Raw genomic sequence first — 9,395 nt, forward strand, 5'->3', positions numbered from 1 at the left:
GACCGATGCCTTGACCAGACTGCACCCAGCTACCTCCAGATCCTCATCTCTCCCTACACCCCCACCCGACCTCTCTGCTCCACCTGCACAAGAAGACTGGCTGTACCTCCTCTACGCTCCCCTGCCTCCAGAACCTGCGCCTTCTCCACCCTTGCCCCTATGGATGTCAGGACTGCCAAGTCCCTGACCACCTTCCGGCACCTCCTCAAGACACACTTCTTCAGACAACACCTGTAAAACTCAACTCTTCCCTTCTGGACAGTATAGCACTCTGCCTTTAATGCATTTTAACTTGCACTTATCTGCTCCCTATTTTACTGTATTTAATCCTGCACTTAACCCAATCTGTAGTATTTTTTATTTCACTTCCACTCGTATCTAACCATGATGTAACTGCTCTTGAACTGCCCCAATATCAAATCGTACTGTGTTTTGTATTTGCTCTATATATATATATATATATATATATATATATATATATATATATATATATATATACAGACGTGCTCAAATTTGTTGGTACCCCTCCACAAAAAACGAAGAATGCACAATTTTCTCTGAAATAACTTGAAACTGACAAAAGTAATTGGCATCCACCATTGTTTATTCCATATTTAATAGAAATCAGACTTTGCTTTTGATTTTTTATTCAACATAATATTGTAAATAATAAAACAAATGAAAATGGCATGGACAAAAATGATGGGACCGCTAACCTAATATTTTGTTGCACAACCTTTAGAGGCAATCACTGCAATCAAACGTTTTCTGTAGCTCTCAATGAGACTTCTGCACCTGTTAACAGGTAGTTTGGCCCACTCTTCCTGAGCAAACTGCTCCAGCTGTCTCAGGTTTGATGGGTGCCTTCTCCAGACTGCAAGTTTCAGCTCTTTCCATAGACGTTCAATAGGATTCAGATCAGGACTCATAGAAGGCCACTTCAGAATAGTCCAATGTTTTGTTCTTATCCATTCTTGGGTGCTTTTAGCTGTGTATTTTGGGTCATTATCCTGTTGGAGGACCCATGACCTGTGACTGAGACAGAGCTTTCTGACACTGGGCAGTACGTTTCGCTCCAGAATGCCTTCATGTCTTGAGATTTCATTGTGAGATTTCAAAGTGGTAATGACGTGCAGGTGAGTGCAGTGCAGAATAATTACACAGACAGACGTTGGTACAGGTGCAAGGGTGTTTATTTATTTTAGTAAATGTCCAGAGCCTCAAGGCAAAACCTGTAAATAATAATAGTGCTGGAAGTGATACAGCGGTGTGTATCACTTCTAATTTATAATCCCGCGGGTTTGACCCGCAACCCCAAAGTCCCGTTCCGACACCCACACTAAACACGAACACAAAGACAGTGCGTGATTCAAGTGCTAAAAGGTGCACACACAAAGACAGTTGGTAGTGAAAGGTGAGTGGTGAAGTCCGGGTTTTTCGCTGGCCTGTGGCTGCAGCTCCGGATCGTGCTCAGTAATCTTCTGTGACAAATAACACACAAGACACACAGTGTTAATACACAGACACAGCACACTCACGGTTTACTCACGGTACGGGCTCCTTCTTGGTTAGTTAACTTAACCATATGCAAAGGAACAGATCACTCAAGCCATGCCCCCTATTTATACCCTCGCCCATGACCCCGAGGTTAACGAGCGCATCCGCTCCTCCAGTCCTCGGATGCCACGCCGCTTACCGTCTGGGTCACTGAGCTCGGGTGCCATGGCTCCGCCCCCTTCCGAACTGACCGACTTCCATCTACCCTACGGAATAAATTGTCGTGCCATTTCATTAAGGGTACTCTGTTCCTCGTATACCGTGCTCTCACAGGTCGAGAGGGAGATCTAACACTAAGACTCACTCGATCTTTGTCACAGTGATACTAATTAAAGAAACTAATTAGTTTGAAATATCACTATAATCCAATTATTTGTTATCTTTTCTAAGGGGTACCAACAAATGTGTCCAGGCCATTTTAGAATATCTTTGTAGAATAAACAATAATTTATCTCTTTTCACAGCTTCTTTGCTTTATTCTATGACATACCAAAGGCATGCAAGTATACATGATAAAATAGCTTTTAATTTCATCACTTTTCAGGAGGAATGAAGCATTATTTCAATGAGCTGTAAGGGTACCAACAAATTTGAGCACGTCTGTATATATAGAGGTAGTGGACAAAAAAATGGAAACACCAATGTAAAGTCACTTAATAGGGCGTTGGGCCACTATGGTATCCCACTGTGGAGTTCTCGGCGGACCGTTTTTGATGAAACTGGCTGCTCGTGCCCCAGGTTGAAATTTGCAGTCAATTCATCTGTAGTTGCTTGCCTGTTTTGCCTTGCACTTCGAATTAATGCATGGATATCACGATCCTGGAGTATGCGCTTCTGCCCACTGTTGCCCTTTGCTGATGATGTCTTTGCTGATGAGTTCCATGCCGACATCACCTTAGACACCGTTGCTCGTCTTGGTCACTGAAGCTCCTGCCAAACGCACCACAACAATCACCCCTCTTTCAAAGTCACTGAGGTCTCCTATTGCAGCAATGCTAGCCATCATTATAAACAACCAGGCCTGTCCAGCATTTTTATACATGACCCTAAGCATGCTGGGATTTCATTTGCTTAATTAACGCATGCGCCACACCTGTGTGGAAGCCCTTGCTTTCAATATTTCAATATACTTGGTGTCCCTCGTTTTCCTATGTGTTTCCATTTTTTTGTCCACTACCTGTATATATATATATATATATATATATATATATATATCTATATATATATATATATATATATATATATATCTATATATATATATATATATATATATATATATATATATATACAGTACTGTGCAAAAGTTTTAGGCAGGTGTGAAAATAGACATGTTAATAGTTTATATTTATCAATTAACAAAATGCAAAGTGAGTGAACAGAAGAAAAATCTACATCAAATCAATATATTATAGGCACCCTTTGCCTTCAAAACAGCATCAATTCTTCTAGGTACACTTGCACACAGTTTTTGAAGGAACTCGGCAGGTAGGTTGGCCCAAACATCTTGGAGAACTAACCACAGTTCTTCTGTGGATTTAGGCAGCCTCAGTTGCTTCTCTCTCTTCATGTAATCCCAGACAGACTCGATGATGTTGAGATCAGGGCTCTGTGGGGGCCATACCATCACTTCCAGGACTCCTTGTTCTTCTTTACGCTGAAGATAGTTCTTAATGACTTTCACTGTATGTTTGGGGTCGTTGTCATGCTGCAGAATATATTTGGGGCCAATCAGATGCATCCCTGATGGTATTGCATGATGGATAAGTATCTGCCTGTACTTCTCAGCATTGAGGAGACTATTAATTCTGACCAAATCCCCAACTCCATTTGCAGAAATGCAGCCCCAAACTTGCAAGGAACCTCCACCATGCTTCACTGTTGCCTGCAGACACTCATTCGTGTACCGCTCTCCAGCCCTTCAGCGAACAAACTGCCTTCTGCTACAGCCAAATATTTCAAATTTTGACTCATCAGTCCAGAGCACCTGCTGCCATTTTTCTGCACCCCAGTTCCTGTGTTTTCGTGCCTAATTGAGTCGCTTGGCCTTGTTTCCACGTCGGAGGTATGGCTTTTTGGCCTCAAGTCTTCCATGAAGGCCACTTCTGACCAGACTTCTCCAGACAGTAGATGGGTGTACCAGGGTCCCACTGTTTTCTGCCAATTCTGAGCTGATGGCACTGCTGGACATCTTCCGATTGCAAAGGGAAGTAAGCATGATGTGTCTTTCATCTGCTGCAGTAAGTTTCCTTGGCCGACCACTGTGTCTACGGTCCTCAACGTTGCCCGTTTCTTTGTGCTTCTTCAAAAGATCTTGGACAGCACATCTGGAAACCCCTGTCTGCCTTGAAATTTCTGCCTGGGAGAGACCTTGCTGATGCAGTATAACTACCTTGTGTCTTGTTGCTCTGCTCAGTCTTGCCATGGTGTATGACTTTTGACAGTAAACTGTCTTCAGCAACCTCATCTTGTTAGCTGAGTTTGGCTGTTCCTCACCCAGTTTTATTCCTCCTACACAGCTGTTTCTGTTTCAGTTAATGATTGTGTTTCAACCTACATATTGAATTGATGATCATTAGCACCTGTTTGGTATAATTGTTTAATCATACACCTGACTATATGCCTACAAAATCCCTGACTTTGTGCAAGTGTACCTAGAAAAATTGATGCTGTTTTGAAGGCCACACCAAATATGGATTTGATTTAGATTTTTCTTCTGTTCACTCACTTTGCATTTAGTTAATTGATAAATATAATCTATTAACATGTCTATTTTTGAAAGCATTCTTACTTTACAGCATTTTTTCACACCTGCCTAAAACTTTTGCACAGTACTGTGTATATATATATATATATATATATATATATATATATATATATATATATATATATATATATATATAAATATTTTTTTTACAGGAAGTTTAATTTTATAATTAATACTGTATTCATTTGTACCAATCAAATAAGACCAATGCATCCTAAGTTTACTATACATTTCTTTAATGTTTTTTTTTGTGAGTTTTGTAATTGGTTGAAATATCTGAAAAAATAGGTATTTTCTTTTGCTTGAATACATAAACACAAAAGCTCTGATTATTTCATGATTTCGTGTAAGCATTTGGTTATGCAAGATGTATAATACAATTTGACATGAAAACATTTCATTTTTTCATTTTGTTTTGCAAATGTATGAAGCTTTTTCTAATTGAATGGATGGTTTTGGTTTTTGCGTTAACTGTTTTGAGAAATGTGCTAATAGGTTCAGAAATTGTGTTTTAGGAATTGAGAAAAACTGTAACTGTTTTGAGAAGTGTGCTATCAGTAACTGTGCTTTAGTGATTGAGAAAAACTGTAAATAAAGGATCTAAATTATGTTCATAAAGTTTTTGTTTTTTTATTATGTCAATCCTAAAATTCTAGGTGATGCTAAACTTTTGGCCATAGCTGTATGATGGCCATCGCTTAGGGGAGATAAAATGAAGAGCTCTCCTAAGAGATGGCCATATTAGACATGGTCCAGGCCAGTCGCATGAGAGAGATCCAGGACAGCATCAATGAAGCTTGTGACAACAATGTGAGCTTGTGGACCATTGACCAGATTGTCAAGAAGTATAGCCTTCAGATGAAACAAATCTACCAAGTCCCTTTTGAGAGAAATAGTGAAAGTATAAAGAAATTGCATTACCAATATGTTCACATCGATAGTAAGGGGACTATATGCCACTTCCATGCAATGGTTGGACTACTTATATAAAGATATACTGTGTGGTAATGCATAGAAATATAATGGATCATATTTTCAAATTGATATTATTCTTCACTCCACTGCACTCAACTCAACCCTTTTGGATGTATATGCCATACTTATATCCTGCCTTATATATAAAAATACAAACTGGTGTTACTGTAACTCAAAATATTAAAACGCTTAAATGTTTAGGAGACACTGTTCCCATGTTAATTAACATGTGTTTATGTATGGACTGAAATATTTCAAAATAACAGTTGCATTTTATTTTGGATGATGGGTTAAATGGAATATAACTTTGTGTCAGATATTATTAATGTGAGTATTATGTTTTGCATGGTGTGTGAATAGATTTGACACATTGACTTAATTTTGCAAATGTGTGATAAGTTTTGAAAATGTGCAAAGTGTTTTGGTATTTGAGTTAAACGTTTTGATAATTGTTTTAGGAGTATCTAAAATTGTGCTTTAGCAACTGAGAAAAACTGTAATAGTCCAGGCAGCTCCCATGTGCATCTTGTAACCTGGGGGTTCATGCTTCAGCATGGGTCTTTCGTGCACACTATCAATGAGGAGAGCAAACAGCCAAAAGTTCAGCTGGGATCAACGTTTGGTTTGGATCATCCAGAGCAGGAAACCACTCAATAGAGTTATTTTGTGCTGCTGGCATTTTTTTTTTCTGCTAATAGCAAGCATGGAGCCTCTAACAGGCACTCTCAGACTGCTTTACATTATTTCAAGACATCACAGAAAAAAGGATTTAAGAAATAAAGATAAGTATCTGTTTTGAAGAAATTAGACTGGGGAAAAAAATATGTTACTGTACTGTAAAGGGACCAAAATAAAGCAGTACTCTCTAAAGAGGGACCCTGGTCTTCCAACCTAAACCTTCACAGAGAAAACATACTTACACCAAAAGAAAAAAAAAAGATGTACAATTTGCCTTTTTGGTTTAAGAGGTGTCAATCCAGGCAGGGGAAACTCTAGAATCTGTACACCCCCATTGTTTGTGTTAACATGCAAGTCTTCTGAATTAGCTCATACCTATTCCACAGAAGTGCTGCTTTGTTTAGTATTCTCACTGAAGTCCATTTACTGCTACCAGAATAAAAAAAAATATCCTTGAGAGTTGACATCTGGTATCAGTGAGCTTGAGCATCTGTGTGGTCCGACTGGTTTGTAATGCAAGAAACTACGATAATTGTGTGATCCTGCTTCGCCTGTGAAAGCCATGAACTTCATTGTGGTCCTGTTTCCATCTAAACCGGTCAATGTGAGTGTCTGTGTGATTTTACCTTAGTCTTCACCAGGGTTTCTGTCACAGCAGTAGCTTGAGCCATTTAACGTGGTGTCACGTCTCATACATTTACACATTAAGAACATAAGAAAGTTTACAAACGAGAGGAGGCCATTCGGCCCATCTTGCTCGTTGGTTGTTAGTAGCTTATTACTTTTCCTGTGCTTCAGTTTTCTGAACAGATAATGTAAGTGGCAAAGTTCCATTTCATAAAATGCATAAAGTTCAGGCTTCAATTGAAGCCGTCAGTTTTTTAAACAAACAAAAAAAAAATAAGAAACAGATTTGTGCTCTCACCATAAATACTGCCCACAGGTATTTTTAACATATACAAATTCAGTTCAATCTCCTTTAAAGCCCTTTTTACAACAATGCTCAAGCTTCAGTTTTAATGTGACATTAAATTATAATAAATAATAAACTACATTCCGTCACCAATATGGTTGACATTCGTTATCAAGGTATGATGGTATTTAAACAGATTACGAAAGATGTATTCAGTGGTAGAGGACTGGTCTGGTATTCAGACCAAAGTACCTCTAGGGTTGCGAAGTGTGCTCAGTGTTTTATTCCCCAGCTGTCATTACCGGCTCCTTTGTATTTTTTGGAAAAGAGGTATCAGGAATATTATAGGGTGCATTGGGGGATAATGGACAGGAAATTTTGTAATGATGAAGGTCTGTTTTTGTGGAATATATTTTTGCTCTGTCATTTTGTTCCACTGAATAAGGATTTTTTTTGGTGGAAAAATCTAAATCCAAAACAAAATAGGAAAGAACAGCACTGCTATTGAGACCAGACTATAAATACTTTTTTTTCCCCTCATAGATATTTCCTGGACCAATATGTCCATTATTAATGCCCCTTTTATTTCTCAGCTTTCTGTGCATTTCATATTTTAAGTATTACATATTCTTGCCATTGCTTGCCATAACAATGTTATGCTTTACACAGCTTTGTGACTGCAGTATTAAGCCTTATGTGCTCTGTAACAGGGGTGTACTATTACAGCGTGGGTATCCTCTGAGAGAATGTGAGAGACACAGGTGGTTTGTATTTGAAAACACCGCTCAGGCATCCAGGTTTTATTAACTACAAGTACTGCAGGCTGTTGCAGTGGTTGGTGGCTGCCACTAGGGTTATAGAAATGGCAGCCCTAGTGCGGGAGGGTTAGGGTTAAAAACACTGAAAAAACAACTAAGAAATAAAAGGTTGCCAAGCTCTGGCCAAGCGCTACTCCCACGAAAAGGGAGGTCCCGTTTCAGGAACCTTCTCCCTACAACTTGGGTAGGATTAATAAATCCCCTAAATTAATCCCGACCTCTGGTCCTAAGGATCACAACCTGCAGTCATGAGGGTCGTCGTCCTCCTCCTCCTCCTCCTCCTTCCCCCCCTCCTCCTGCAAAGCATAGATCCTAACATCAAACAAAGAAAAAAAAAGGAAGAACAAAGAAACTGGCTTTTCAGCCTCTTTTTAATGGTAGGTGACCAGGGTTAATTGATTGTCAATTATTCAATTCACCCCTGGAAACACTGGTGCACGTATTGATTAATTCCAAAAATAAAACAAAACACTTTCACAAAAACAGCTCACCAAGCAAAATAAAGGTTTAAACAAAAACACGAGCACAAAAAAAAAAAATGACACCAAACAAGTACTGTGCTGGTCCTTCCAGCACGAGTAGCCATTGTTATTCTTTTTAGATCTTTACCTCCTTCGCTCTCTGTCGTTCTCTACTCAACACTCAACCCTGAGAAGTGGTTGATCCAGCTCTTTTATGCAGCTCTGCCTGGGCTCGATTGCCTGTTAATCATTCAATCAGGCCCAGGCACAGTCTGCACATGAAGTACTTTATCAGGAAAGGCAATCAATCCTTCCCTGCCAACCTTAAACACCCATGAACAAATACATACATTACGCAAATACAAAATAGGCACAGGAGCGGGTTGTACCCTGCCACAAAACTCTAATAAGTTTTGCATAGCTGGTATTTTCTGCGGTCATGTGGTACATATATCACAAGTACCAAGGGCCCACAAGCAGTCTTATCTGTAAGTGTTAAACAGTCCGGTCTCTTAGACTTCAATTTCAGCCCCAAGACTGTTGCCTTTTTTTAATATACCTCACTGGCACATGTGCCAGATACTCTGTGCAGCATATTGAAAGATAACCAAGATAACAAGACCTTCATTGAGAATGAAATCCGGTCTACTCGCTACTTGGAAAGCCTGATTCCTCGTAATTCCATCCGTAAAGCATAAATAAACACACCACAGTGAGTGCGCAGTGTACATTTACATCAATGCAGATAGCACCTGAACACAGCCTGGTCCAAACCAAACTGTTTACCTGACCCCAGCCAGCCCTTTAATGCATCTATAATAAGCAGCAGCCATGCTTTCATACACTACCCAACAAGAAGCCTATATATTTTCATTCACCCAATTTATTTTAGTAACATTGATTTACATATCATTTCCAGAATAATTTTTGAAATATGAGCAAGGTCTTGAATTTCATCGAAAACTAGAGATGGACATTTTTCATACTTAAGCCCCTTTCAAGTCTATCACAACTGGCTGCATTCTGTACTGTGCCATCCGTCTCTGGAGCCCGGCCAAGGACAATCTTCAAAATCCCTTTACGGGTGTGCTAGAGGAGTCCGACCTGAAATAGAACCCTCGGTGCCCCTGACAGGCTGAGCTTTTTCGCCGGGCTCCAGGCTCTGATTTATTGCAACGGCACAGCAGCCAGTCCTGGTAAAATATGTGCTGCCGCTCTGAGGGATCAGG

Source organism: Acipenser ruthenus, chromosome 5 (assembly GCF_902713425.1).
Source record: "Acipenser ruthenus chromosome 5, fAciRut3.2 maternal haplotype, whole genome shotgun sequence".
NCBI classification, from domain to species: Eukaryota; Metazoa; Chordata; class Actinopteri; order Acipenseriformes; family Acipenseridae; genus Acipenser; species Acipenser ruthenus.